The following is a 15589-nucleotide window of genomic DNA, read 5'->3' as shown; positions in this document are numbered from 1 at the left end:
CTGTTACGTGGCATTAAGCAGTCAGTTACCAATGTTTCTCAACACCTGCAGGCATAGAACACCTGCAGGCAGCCACTAATTGAAAATGGATGCATTCAATTAACTCTTTTGGAGACTGAGCAAACATGCTAAGCAGTGTTGATTAGTGGTTAACACTGTTAACTTAAGAATGAGTAAGACATTATGGAAATGTCATGTAACTAGTGTTGTGGTAGCATGTGTACGTTTAGGGCTGGAGTTCAGATGGCCCTGGGTCCTAGGCTGTGCCACATATTATTATAGTTGTGACAGTATAGTTAATAGCAATGAACAGAAAAATAGTCAAGTGTTATTTCAACATTCACGTGGCAACAGGTGTAAGTGTAAGACCGCCACACAGATGGCCCTGGGTTCTAATACAGAACATTCCAGACATTTTTACTGTTGTTCCACTTCCCATTATATTCACCCTCACTTATAGCACTTTAGATAGTGGAGCTGATATGACTTATATGTAGGAGGAATAATTCACCCTTATTGGGTTTTCAGATGTATGACTTAGTCTATACTGTCTACTATAGTTATGTAGTATACTTCTGCTATCTGGACTTGTATGGCCTTCACAATTACATAAGATACATACACAAGTAGATGTATATACAAGAACTTTGTCAAGTCGCACACATACATGTGTAACACAGCAAGCTGTCACTGCATTTATGAATGATTCTTGACTGTGTCTGAGCAGCACTTCTTCTGTGGAAAGATGGAACATTAACGCTGTGGAAGAAAATGTTTTGTACCTTATGCCTAGGTTTGAATCCCACACTTTAAAATCAATTTTCTCAGTATATAAAGCTAAAAAATAATGTGTCAGATCATGACATTTGTGCCCCCAGTGCAGGCGTGCAAACTTATCTCACCTAACAGTTTCCTCCCAATTTTCAATATATATTCCCAAGGTGCAGTAGCAGTCACTCCTCATACTAAGGCCAAGTATCAGATTAACCTTCCTAGTTCAAGTATTTATGTCATCTCAGCTTGGCACTGCTGCTCTCTGTTTAACACCATACAAATGCGGTTGGCATCTTTGCTTGGGTTTGTTCATTACCAGTAAATGCAATAACTGGGACTGGCGGGAAAGCATCATTTTCCATTGCTTTAGGTCAGGTGTTAGACATGGCTGGAGCAAGTGTGGAAGCTGCCAAGTTCAGCTTGCAGAGATGGGGTGTCCAGGAGTCAAGGATATTTATTGGACTCCTGGTAAAGCACCACAGCCAAAGGCTTCTGCAGGGGGATTATTCTGGCTCCCAGTACAAGTCTGAGGCATGGAGTAGTTTACCTCTGTCTACATCCAGTGCTACTGGCATCTTGTGCACCGGAGAACTGTGTAGGCATCATTTTAATGACCTACATAGGTGCAAAAGGGATACCCCAAACCACTGGTTGAATGAGTTTGAGACTGCGGACATCCCGAAGCTATGTAATTATGGTAACAGGAGAGAATTTATAATACTTAGAAAGCTAAATGTTGGCAAGATTGGTATGCATAATGCTTTTCTATTCTTTTCTGTTCTTTCCCCAGCTAACACCAACATAGAGTTCAACAGATGGGCTCATTTGGAGAGACTGAGTGAAGCAAGTAGTATGTATGCAGTGCAAGAGAAGTGGAAGCTTTAAAAGTTAGATACATTTTGGGGTTTTTATACAGCTGTAGCAAAGCGAGCATGCATATGCTAACTGTAACAGCAAGTATGCATGCATTAGACTGTGGTACAAACCAACTTTAGGAGTCAAACATAAGACTGTAGTCATAGGTTCTGAATTCAAATACCACGAGTAACAAATATATAATACTGGATTTCTTTAATAAATGTTGTTGTGTCTTTTGGCTTATCCCGGTTAGGGGTCGCCACAGCGGAACTCCGGTCCGCTAATGTTTGGTAGTGGATTTTTATGTGCCGAGTTACCAGCCCCGATGCACAACCTTCAATGAAGGCATACCCATTCATGCATGCCTCCACACAGAAGACGCTCTAGCTGAGAATCGAACGGGACAACATCTTGCTGTGAGGCGACAACGCTTCCGTAGCACCACTACCATGGGACTGATTTCTTTAATAAATATTTACATTAAATTAATCTCTATATACATGAAATAAATGCCCTGCTGTTAAGTATAATCTGTATAACTGAAACACGCATATGTGCATTATTTTCAACAATCTGTAGTTGTAGTATGTATTTGTTAGGATGTATACTTAAATGTAATACTTAAGATAAAATAGTTGTTTAGTACTGTTAATGTATTGTAATACACATACGATGGTACTAATTTTATTTCATTTTTTCTCGCACCCCAACACGTATCTCTCTTTTTCATTTTATATCATGTGTCATCAAAATGTCTCCATGTCACCCAGCTGTACCAGATCACTAAATGCTACACAGCACAGTGAGGTAGGCCAGGCACTGTGGATCAGCCTGCCACTGTTCCACCATCTCCAGCACCAATGCCCAACACATCTGAAAGCCAGCCTGGAAGCACTTTCTCTACTGCCCCTGCACTTCATGCACCCTCAGGTAGTACTCTCCTGGCAGCTGATGCAGTAGTACCCTCCAGGAGTAGTGGAGGTGGTGATTTCATCACCTGCCTATAGATGCCAGGGTTGGTGCATATGATTGTGCACCACACCACTGGTGTACACCTACACTGGATGGAGAGGCTGCTCTCCCTCATGGTGTGTAGGAGGAGAAGATGTCAAGTACTCTAGTCACTAGCAGAGTAAGGAGGCAGTGATGACATTCTAGTGGGTGAGGACTCGATTCTCACTGTTTCCATGTTTGATGGACATGAGCCTGTGGTGTCCCCTCACTCACCCAAATCATGGTGTCCCCCAAACCTTTTGTGTCCTTCACCATCCCTGTCTCTTGTCTTGTTTGTCTTGTTTGTTTGCATTTGCTTTTTAACCCCAACTTACCTGACCCAGAAACACCTATGTCCCTTACCCAACATTCCTATCTTACTGAATTAAAAAAAGAAAACAGGGCACCTGTCCCACAAAAAAAAAAAAAAATATTGTCCCATACATAGACCTCTATTTCGCACATGTGTCTTCTTGACACACTTGATTCTGTCCAATCGGCTATGCAACATGATTACATTGTTGCCACTCCAGTCTCTGGAGGTAACAGTCCAAATTCAGCTAATATTCTACACATATTATCAGTTTTTATTGTTGAGGAAATGGATAGCTATGGTTCTTATAGGTTCATAGGTTGGTACTAGGATATCAGCCCTAGGGCCTATACAAGCCTTACCATAGCAATTCCCTGGATATTTCTTCTCACAATGTTTATTTCCACGGATCCCTGTCTAACAGGGCAACTGACATGATCCCCAGGGTGAATTTCCTTTCTTCCATCTAATTGTCAAAGTTCCTTTTGAAAAGGGCCAAGTAGGCACTTGCTTGACATGTATGGGCAGTCTATTCCATAGTATGGGGAGTCTCTGGGTCAGGAACCTATCTCTTCAACATGTTTTCTTCATTGTGATGACAAGGTTTAGATTCCTGGAGTGTGTGGCTCTGAGGGATTGGGATTTCTTTAAGTGGAGCATGTCAAACAGCTTAGGGTTTGATATGGCTTGTATGTTAAGCAGAGATTGCCTCTGAGTAGACAATATGCCATAGAGTATAACTGGAGTTTTGTTTTAGATGGTCAGGATAGGGCATCTGCTTTAGGCCTGTGATTCTTATAGTGAGGTATTTCTGTGGCCTTTCCAGCTGTTGCAGATGTCTTGTAAGGTACATACCAAATGGGGCATTGTACTCAATAATGGGTCTAATGAGGGATGAGTACAGTGAGACAATGACCTCCTTTTTTCTGGATGAAAAGCCCTCAGTGATGAGGTGTGCCACATAGAAGGATTTTGTGACTGTTGTGGTGATGTGGTTATCGAAGGTGAGACCACTGTCCACTTGTGTCCCCAATTCTCTCATCACACTTTCAGTGTTTAGTGTACTGCCACCTATGTGGTAATTCATGGGTACATGATTTTTCCCAAAGGGGATAACTATACATTTCTTGCCATTAAGCTTGAGCCCATGGCTATGGCACCAAGCATCTATTTCTGTAAGACCCTTTTGTAGAATATCCACATCATTTGGGGATTCAATAATGGCTCCCAGTTTGCAGTCATCTGTGAACTTTGTTAGCCAGAGTCCCTTAGTGTTGGTCTGTACTTTAGAGAAGTAGATGCCAAGCAAGAGCGGTCCCAGGACTGAACCCTGAGATACTCCACTTGTCACTTGTCTGGAGCTGGATTTGGAGTTGGCTACTTTTACAGTCTGGGTTCTGTCAGTAAGCCAGTTGCCAACCCATCGAGTGACATAGGGATTTATGCCCAGCTTAGTAAGTTTATCTATGATTCCAGAGGGGGGGAATGGTGTCGAAGGCCTTGGCAAGGTCCAGATAGGCTGCTTGGACTGCCTTACCCTTGTCCATAGCTCTGGAGACTGATTCAAAGAAGTCAATTAGATTCAGAAGACAAGATCAGACCTTCACGAACCCAAACTGGGTGGCGTCCAGTGTTTGAAGGTTGCCAATGTCTTTGTTTATTAGTTCCATGATAATGCATTACATGCCCTTGCAGATCAGGCTTGTCAGACTGATGGGACGGTAGTTCCTGGGATCCAAGGTGGATCCCCTCTTGTGGAGTGGGATAACTGTAGCTGTGTGCCACTCAGTGGGCACGAAGCCTGAGGTGAGGCTATGATTAAAGATGACACTTAGGTGAGGTGCCAGTTCATTTTGTAGTTCATGTAGTACACAGCCCGTATGATTGTGCACCACACCATTGGTGTACACCTACACTGGATGGAGAGGCTGCTCTCCCTCATGGTGTGTAGGAGGAGAAGATGTCAAGCACTCCAGTCACCAGCGGAGTAAAGGGGCAGTGATGACAGTCTAGACACCATCCCTCCCTCCTGTACATTCCTGTATTGTTTTCCCTTTGTTTTTCCCCTGCTTACTCCCCATTTCACCACTTTCCTATCTACCCATTTTTAACTTCTTTAATCTGGCTAAAAAATAGAATCACACGAAACACACATAAGTAACAGAAAAAGCAATGGATCCCTTCACTTTTTGGCCTCTGTGTTTGCATGGAGGTTGGCATCAGGCACCAATGCCAAGTGACAGTGAGCAGCTCTGTAATGCTGCAGTTCCTCGCAATGCCGCTTAACTGTGCTGAGTCATGCCGACACACAGTAATACATGCTGAATATACTACAAAGAATAATGTCATTGCAGTATCACTGTTGTTTAAAAGTATAAGATACACCCAGATTTGAACTCAGAGTCAGCTAAGCAGCAGGTGTGTTTCATACACTCAGTGCTAACTGTCAAAATTTTAGGAATGCAACTCATATTTGTGTACTGCTTAACTATGCACTGACAGGGAAAATTAATGGAAATGTTTATGTTGCATGCACAAACACTGCCAGCTGTCTTGCAAACCCACTGCTTGTCGCTGCACTATGCCAAGGCAAATTTAGCATGTATTAATGCTATTTACTGTCCATTTTACTCTTTATGTCATGTAACTACAAGTGGAAACTTAAACTGAAAAATATGTCACATATTTAAAATGCAGCCATGTGTTGCCTCCCCCATGCACTACAACCCTGATGTCTCCAGTACTTTTTCACAAATATATCAACTACATTACATATATTAATACCCGCGGTGGTGGTGCTGCTGTAGCGTTGTCACCTCACAGTAAGATGCTGTCCGGTTCGATTCTCAGCTAGAGCGTCTTCTGCGTGGAGACATGCATGAATGGGCGTACCTTCTTTGAAGGTTGTGCATCAGGCCTGGCAAGCCTGTACGTAAAAATCAACTGCCAATCATTAGCGGACCGGAGTTCCGCTGTGGCGACCCCTAACTGAGAAAAGCTGAAAGACACAAACAAACATTACATATATTAATATCAAATGTTGTGTGATTTGCAATGCATTTCAATCTGATAACATGCAGAACTAGAACTATCTTCAGAGATGAACAGGCCTACACATCCATCAAGTGATCATGGGAACTATTGACCCAGAAGCCTAACCAGCCTTATTTGCAAGGCTATGGAACATTTCTTCATGGACCTTATCCACAGGCACATAGGTGACCTTTAATACTCTTGACCCAACCCATACTGGTTATGTCAAGGGTAGATCTTGCTTATTAAACCTGGTGTACTTCTTTGATAATGTCCCCAACGCTCTAGATGAGGGAAAATAGGACATATCACCTATCTTGATTTAGCCAAGGCCTTTGACACAATCCCCCATTCAGGTGTCATAGAGAAACTCTCCCATCTGGGAATTAACTCATACATTACTAGATGGGTAGAAACAATGTATATCCAAGACCTGGGACAAAGGCACGGGTCTACAAAATCTAGCAGCAAACAACAGGATGAAAAAAAAACGGGCCACCACAGCAGGAAGAAACAAACCTTAATGTAAAATAGAGTAAGTACTTTCACGATGCTCAGATTGCTTCATCAGACTCATCTCCTTGAAAAGCACAGCCAGTTTAAATAAGCTCACATCCAATTAAAGCACTCAACAACAACCAATGAAATTGCTTACTAGAAAATATATAAAAAAATACTAAATAAGTATACACGAAAATTCAAATAAACATACATGTATAATATGACCTATAAAATCCATTAAAACTGCTAAAATACCAATATTCAAAGTTTCAAAGGGTGTGCATTTAGAAATCATTTCAATGACAGCATACCATTAAGACCTGGAGGTTTATCAGCATTGAAGTAGAAAATCCATTTTTGTTCCTCTGTTTCCGTTGCATTAATGGCATCACCCCCTTTCATACCCTGTTCTATGATTTATAATACTAAAAATGTAAAAATATATTCAGATCCTTCTGTTGCATTATGCTGCACTACTGCATTGGTGTACTTATTATTTCTAATATCTCTGTAATGCTCTAAAATTCTTTCTTTTAAACTACGGTTTATCTTTCCCATATAGAAAGCATAGCAAACTTGGCATACACTAAAATAAACTATATTATGTGTTTTACAATCAGCATAAACATTTAAGTCTTAAATCTTAAAACCAATATATGGGTGTATAAAACAGGGTCCAGTGTACACATATTTACAAGCTGTACAATTCCTACTAGGATAGGTCCCTACTCTGTCTGTTACCATTACTTTCTTGGGTTCATGCATCCTATAGCACAAGTGCCTTTTAAGGAATTTGTTATTCTTAAATTTAAAATGAGGTATAACATCAATTACATTCTTAAGTTCTACTATGGTCATAAAAATATTCCAATTGCTTTTTATAACTTCACAAAACCTGTTGATATCACTGGAGTAGGTGAGTGGAACCCTCAGGTTATCGACTGATACCTGTTCACACTGTCTATTCTCTGTTACTACTCTGTCAGTAAAAAAAAGGTTTACATTTATTGCATCTTTCTTTCCATGCTTTATCTATACATATATTAATATCTCTCTCCTTATAATCTCTATCTATGAACTCTTGTTTCAGCAAACATCATTATTGTATAACCTCATAATCCTAAAAAACTGTCCTTTCATAACTTTACATGAAACATGTGCTGGTTGCATACTTGCCTTATGTAATAAACTATTTTACACATAGGTTTTCTATATAGGCTAGTACGTATTCCTTTTAAATTTACCTTTTTAAACATGACATCTAAAAATTCTATTTGTTCTAAATAATATTTGTATGAAAATCTAAGAAAATGTGTAGTTTCATGTAAATATTCTATGAACCTCTCTAAAATATCTACAGGACCATCCCATAATAAAAACATGCACTGTTGTAATTATTTTGCTGCTTGTGTATCTCTGTTACCTTTAAACTACAACAAAAAGAAAAAAAAAAAAATCTTGCTTTTTTCCCACTTTCTGAAAATTAAGAAAGTTCAGTTACAGATTTGCTGTTCTGAACTGTTTGGGAGTTTGTAGAAGGCCAGTGCTTGCTTGGGCTAAAGGGAAGTCTCTGTGTTCACCAGTGGGAGTGGTTAACACTGAACAGCCTGCCTGTTCCTGGAGGAGTGGTTACTGCCTAGAAGCTGTAGTTTTATTGGCCATTTTGGGTCAATTCTAAACTCCTTGAGCTCTCTCTCTTAAAACCCTACAACTCTCTTTTTGCGCAGTTTTGCGCACTGAGCAGCGTCAGGCAGTGCCGCCTCAACAGGTTTAAACTATTCCAGGCTCCACAAAGTCTACTCATCACTTTTTCCCTTAGAACTGTTCAAACTCTCAAAGTAATCACTTTATTCTCTTTCTAAAGCCCTGCACTTGCTCAGCGCTTATAAGGAAACACTGTCTAAAGCACTACACCCTCCTTGACTTCTCATAAGTATTAGGCTCCCGATTGGTCTTTCCTGATCAAGTGAAAAATCAGTTCCCTTCCCTAATCTGATCAGTAAAAAAACAGTTCCCTATACTAATCTGGTATGTCCAAGGGTCAGTTTCAAGGTTACTCTCCAGTCCAGCTGGTGAATCTGAGAATTTTGAGGCAATGTTACAATTGCCTTATGTACACAGACAACCCTCTTCTCCTTCCAACAAACTCTAATACATGTGAGAGATGCAGTTACACAGCCAAACTGGAGGCAGAGCTCTCACAACCCAAAACTGGCAGTCAGTCAGGAGGAAAAGGTAACCACCCACACCACAAATCCAGTCTCACACAGACCTATTGCATCTGCATACCCAACACATAAACACAGAAAAACATACTCGGAGGTTCTAAATAAAAATCTGGCTAAACAGCAAAGACCTCCTAAGCAGATATCCAAGCAACAGCCACCCCTCAACAATACCCACGAATCACATATCTCACAAAATCAGTGTGCCTCACAGTCACAGCCCTTAAGGCCAAACAACACACCAAATACACTTGTTATAGGGGACTCTATTGTCCGGCACACTGACGTCCCACTCACCAGACTGAACAAGGAGAAGGTCACTGTAAGCTGCCTGTCAGGTGCCAGGATCCGCCACATAATGCAAGCACTCAGGTCACTCCAAAGCAAGTACAAGTATGACTCCGTCATTGTCCATGCTGGTGTGAATGACCTGAGATGTACCTCCCTGGACTACATGAAAAGAGACATAGAGGAGCTCTCTGACCATGTAGCCCAGGCTGGTATGACCCTGACCTTGAGTAGCATCTTGCCCTCACCAAGAATGATGCCACAGCATAAAGACAAAATGATTAGTTTCAACAATTGGCTAAAGTATTGGTGTCATTCAAAGGGGATCCAGTGTCTGTCAGCCTGGGATGACATGCTCGACAAGCCATGTTGCTTCGCTAGGGACGGCTTGCACCTGTCACCCTTAGGCTTTTGTATACTGGCCAAGGCTCTTGCCACCCCCATAGTGCCTTTTTTAGGCAAGGCTCAAAGGACAAACCCACCTCCATAGATAACCCAAGGATAAAAAAACTAAAGGTAATGCTACTCAATGCCAGAAGTCTAAACCTCAAAATGCACGCACTCGAGGCTCTCCTCAGTATGGAGAAAATCGATGTCTGTGCAGTAACAGAAAACTGGTTCAAGGCTCCTGAGAGCACCCCAGCACTACCAGGTTATAACTCATACCATGCGTTTTGGCCCCAAAACTTGGACCAAAGCACAAAAGGAGGGGGAGTATCTATATTCATCAAAGATACCTACACCTCCAGGTTAGTGGCACTGCACGAAGCATCGGAAACCATCCATGTGCAACTAACAGTGGGAAAAACTGCCTTTCAGTTTGTAGCCTACTACAGAACATCCTCCCTATTACAGGAACCCCACTTGGCATTCCTGAGAACACTGGAGAATATGATGGTCTCTCCAAACACTGTGTTATTGGGTGACTTCAACTACCCAAACATTGACTGGGAAAACTACTCAAGCCCAAACATCCTTGCCCAACGGTTCCTTGAATTTATAAACTCTAACGCAATGGAACAACTGGTCACCACTCCCACAAGAGGGAACAACATATTGGACCTGGTCATCACCAACATGGGGACTCTATGTTCCACACCTGAGGTAAACCCCTCATTGGTAAGATCAGACCATAAACAAATTTCCCTGGATATCCATATCCCGTCCCCACTCCCAGCCAAGGAAATCACTGTAAAGAATTTCTCAAAAGCCAACTTTGCACTTCTCAAGACTGAGGTGGAATCCTTCAAAGCCCCTGGGCCAGAGGATACTACAGCCCAATCCGCAGAATCCTTTACAAATGCATTCTATGAGCACCTGCAGGAATGCATGGATCATGCTATCCCAAATAAAACCAAGACTGACTCCTCCAAAAACAGGAGACCGGTCTGGTGGACCCTGGCCATAAATAAGCTATACAACAGAAGGAGGAAGCTACTACATGACAGAGCAAAATCCCAAAAAGGGAAGGCATCTCTGATCAGTATTAGCAAGAAACTTCAATCCCTCATAAAATCATCAAAGGCCAGTTTTGAAAGAAAAATTGCCATAGACACTAAAGATAATCACAAGGCCTTCTTTAGTTATGTCAGGAACATGGGCGGAAACTCCCAGATATGCTCTGAATTGTTGCATAACGGTACAAAATATACCGAACCTAAAGACATAGCCAACATCCAGGCAGACAGATTCAGTGCAAACTCCCCCCCCCCCAAGGAGCAAATGCCTATCCCAACTGAATGTAACCTCCCTGACATCACAGATGCACAGGTGAAAACTGTCCTCTCCAAACCAAAAAACACAGCATCTATGGGACCGGATGGTGTCCCAGGCTGTGTCTTACATGAGCTCCAAGAAGAACTGAACCCTCACATTAAGTCACTGTTCAAACTTAGCCTTACTACAGGATATGTACCCAAAGAATGGCATACAGCTACAGTGGTCCCACTCCACAAAGGTGGTGCCACAACGGACCCCGGAAACTATAGCCCCATAAGCCTGACTAGTCTGGTCTGTAAAGCTATGGAGCGTATTATCATGGAACTCATAAACAAAGACATTGGGAGCCTCCAGACACTGGACCCTACCCAATTCGGCTTTGTTAAGTGCAGATCTTGCCTCTTAAACCTAGTTGATTTCTTTGAAACAGTTACCAAAGCCATAGATGAGGGCAAGGCAGTCCACACAGCCTACCTGGACCTCGCAAAAGCCTTCGACACAATACCCCACTCGGGCATCATAAATAAGCTTACCAGCTTAAATATCAACCCCTATATCACAAGATGGGTTGCAAACTGGCTCAGAGATAGAACCCACATGGTCAGAATCACAGGTGCCATGTCCGAATCCAAACCAGTTACAAGTGGCGTCCCACAGGGCTCAGTTCTGGGACCGCTCTTGTTTGGTATATACTTCGCTGAGGTTCAGGCTAACATGGGGGGATTATGGTTGACAAAGTTCACAGATGACTGCAAACTGGGGGCCATAATCGAATCTCCAGCTGACACAAGCATCCTCCAAAAGGGTCTCACATAGATGGATGCTTGGTGCCAGAGCCACGGCCTCAAGCTAAATGCTAAAAAGTGCATAGTCATCCCCTTTGGGAAAAACAAGGTGCCCACAAATTACCACATAGGTGGTAATCCATTAAGTACGGAAGAAGTAATTAGAGATTTGGGGACCAACGTAGATAGTAATCTCTCCTTTGATAATCACGTTGCCAAAGTGGTTAGAAAGACCTTCTATATAGCCCACCTTATCACAAAAGGGTTCGCATCTAGCTCAAGAGAGGTCATTGTGCCCCTCTACTCGTCACTCATCAGGCCCATAATTGAATACAATGCCCCTTTTGGGATGTACCTTGCAGCAACTGGAGAGACCCCAAAAGTACCTCACCAAGAGGATCATGGGCTACAAACAGATGTCCTATGCAGCTCGACTAAAGAAACTCCAGCTCTACTCAGTTTCTTATCGCCTACTCAGAGGCGATCTATGCCTGACATACAAAGCCATGTCAAACCCAGAATTAATGGACATGTTCCACCTCAAAAAATCCAAGTCCCTTAGAGCTACACACTCCAGGGACCTAAACCTCAGCACAAAAATAAATAGGACATGCTGGAGGGGCAGATTCATTTCCCAGAGGCTCCCTTCACTGTGGAATAGAATCCCAATTCATGTTAGACATAGCCCCTTGCTGACCCTCTTCAAGCGAAATTTGGACGCTTGGATGGGAAATCGCAAATTCACCCCTGGGATCTCTTCTGTGTCCCTGCTAGACAGAGGCACAGTAAATTAATCTTAAAAGGGGGTACCTTCTGTATCCTACTTTACAGAGGCACAGTAGGCTAATCTAATAGGGAGACAGAAACCAAATACACTTTGGCTAGGCTTATAAATGCCCTAGGGCAGATAGCCTAGTATCTACCTATGAACCTATGAACCTATGAACAAAACGAACATGCCATGCTAAAAATTTACTATAGTCATTTCCTTGTAAAACTTTGGTAGGCTTCCATTGCATAAGTGCTAAGTTGGCGCAGCTATTGTCACATGCTGTGCTTATAGCTACACCAACTTTCTGTATAAAAAAAAATCATGTCCAAATACAAAGGCATTATTTTCCAAAATAATCTCTAATAGGGTACATAATAAATTCACTTTATCATTATTAAATATCTGTCGTTCAGTAAGAAATTCTCTTATCTTCTCGATCCCTCATTCATTGGGGATCACAGTAAAAAGAGATTCAATATCTAGTGTAAAGAGAAAATACTCATCTCTCAAACCTTGAACTTTTTCATATAGACTTTGTAAAAATGTTTTTGTATCTTTAAGAACTATTACACAACTGTCTAATATAGGGTGCAATTTTTTTTCCACAAATATGGCTTCAGTAGCCCAACCTCTACTCGATACAATGGGGTACATTGGTGGACATTTAAGATGTTTATGAATTTTGGGAAGTCCGTACATAATAGGGATCAGGGGTGATCAACATTAAAATAATTAAATAATCTCTCGGAAATCATATTGATCATAAGCATATCAAAAATAAAAAATGATACTTTTTCCATAACACCCATTACTGCCAATTTAGAAACACACACATAGGTATCAGTATCATATAAGAATTTCTTTATTTGTGCTATATATAACTCACTATCTAATACCACAACCACCACCCTTATCAGCAAATCTAATTTCTACTGAGTGAATATTTTTTAATTCTCTCAGTGCAACATATCCTTCATTTTGCATATTATAGAAATCAGGTTTAGTACCACAACTATAAATCTCTCTAAACTGCTTTTCACAAATATTAACAAAAGCATCAACCATAGGATGTGGAGGTGGTATAAAGGTGCTAGGTTTTTTTAAAAAAATCTGTATTCTGTGCCTCAACTAATCGTTTTCAATGTTAAAGTCCTGCCAGACAACCTCAAGTCTTTAAGCAAGTGTGTTAAAATAGCTTTTTGGGCTGGAATAAAAGAAAGCCCCTTACCTAACAATGATAATTGTGCTGTGGTCAAAGTCTTGGAAGAAATATTAATGACTAAGCCATTTAATGTCACCTCCGAGTTCTCATTGAGTGCTGGTTGTTGTCTATAGTCTGTGTTTGTTGTACTCTGGCCCTTCTCCCTCAGCTCCTCAACCTCTCTTTGATAGGGAGCAGGTTTTTCAAAACAAACAGTGCTGTTGATAAAGTCACTGTCTCCACATTCGATGCTACCACCTCAAAAAAAGAAGGTACTGTATTTGGTGCATTTGTCACTATTCCAACTGTTGTTTTAGACATCAAGACCTGGTTGCGGTCAATATTTTGTGATATGCCTCCCACAGTCTTTTCTGTGTGGGGCAATGAACTAGACGAACTAGCCAAATCAATATGATGAATTCCTACATCTCCTGCCATTACTAAGGCAATATCAGATAGAACATTACTTCTTCCTTCTTCAGCGTCAATGTCTATTGGTTGAGAGGGTTGTGAGGGCATTCCTGATACAGTTGCATTCGCTGATGGATTCATCTTCTCTCTTGGCCCAGAGAATACCGTTCCTTTATGAAATTCAGACATATCTCTCTCTAATTTTTTTAACTTTCGCCAGTTGCAATCCCTTTTCATAAGTGGCAACATTCTCATGTAGTAGGTCAAGTCTGTCACTAATAATGCTCGCAGGGAAAGAGTTATAAATATCATTTTGCAGCTCATTGATTTCCTTGTGTAATTCATTCTCATTTGGTGCAAAGAAGTCTATTAATAATTGCATATAATCGTAGTTCAATTTTAAGTTAAGTAATTGCCACTTTCTCAACAATTTAGAGTATAGTTCCCTATGTTTAGGGCGTTAAGACCTCTAGGAATTATTTTACATTGCAGTGATGCTTCTAAATGAAAATGCTGCCACTACAAACGTTTAAACTTTTAGAGTTTGTTTTCCAGTACTCTATATTTACTTACAAAAAGTCCATAAAGTTCTTCCCCTTCTCTTTTATGCAAATCTTGAAGCGTTAACATGGTTTCCAACAGGGGATTAACCTCCACACTCAGAATTTTATGGAAACGATCATTTCCAGTTCTCAAATCAGGTATTGCTCTCAGACCAGAATTAAAAGCAAGTTCAATATGAATTCCTTCTGCCATGTTCCCATATAAAAGACACAAGAATAAATAGAAACAACATATATCCAAGACCTGGGACAAAGGCATGGTTTTAAAAATGTAGTGGCAAACAACAGGATGAAAAGAACAGGGCCACCACAGCAGTAAGAAACAAAGTTTAATGTAAAATAGAGTAAGTGCTTTCACGATGAACAGATCGCTTCATCAAACTCATCTTCTTATAAAGCACAGTCAGTTTAAATATGCTTGCATCCAATCAAAGCACTCCACAACAATCAATGAAATTGCTTACTAGAAAATATATTAAAAAGCATACTAAATAAGTAAATATACATGAAAATTTAAATAAACATACACATTAACTGGGAAAACTACTCATGTACCAACTCCTTCTCTTAGCGCTTTCTGGAATTCATAAATTCCAATGCTCTGGATCAACTTATCCACACCCCCACCATGGGCAACAATATCCAAGACCTAATCATTACCAACACGAGTGACCGGTGTTCCACACCTGATGTCAATCCTTGTTGGTCAGATCCGACTGTAAGCTAATCACCCTAGATATCCACATCCCACCCCCACCTCCCATTAAGAAAACCATGGTAAAAAATTTCTCCAAAGCCAACTTCATGCTTCTTAAGACAGAAGTGGTGAACTTCATGACACCCACGCAGATGGACAATACAGTTACGACTGCTGAATCCTACACAAATGCTCTCTATAAGCACTTACATGAGTGCATGGATCATGCTATCCCAAACAGAACCAAGATGCTATCCTCCAGAAAAAGGAAGCCAATCTAGTGGTCCCCTGTCATAAACAAACTCTACAACAGAAGGAAGAAATTGTTGCAAAAGAGAGTAAAATCCCATGACTGGAGAAGCTCCCTGGTCAGCCTCAGCAAGAAGCTGAGATTCCTTATAAGATCTTCCAAAGCTAGCTATGAAAACAAGATTGCCACTGACTCTAAGGACAACC

The sequence above is a fragment of the Protopterus annectens genome, chromosome 1.part0 (assembly GCF_019279795.1).
Source record: "Protopterus annectens isolate FY-2018-M chromosome 1.part0, PAN1.0, whole genome shotgun sequence".
NCBI classification, from domain to species: domain Eukaryota; kingdom Metazoa; phylum Chordata; order Ceratodontiformes; family Protopteridae; genus Protopterus; species Protopterus annectens.
This window is presented reverse-complemented; position numbering follows the sequence as displayed.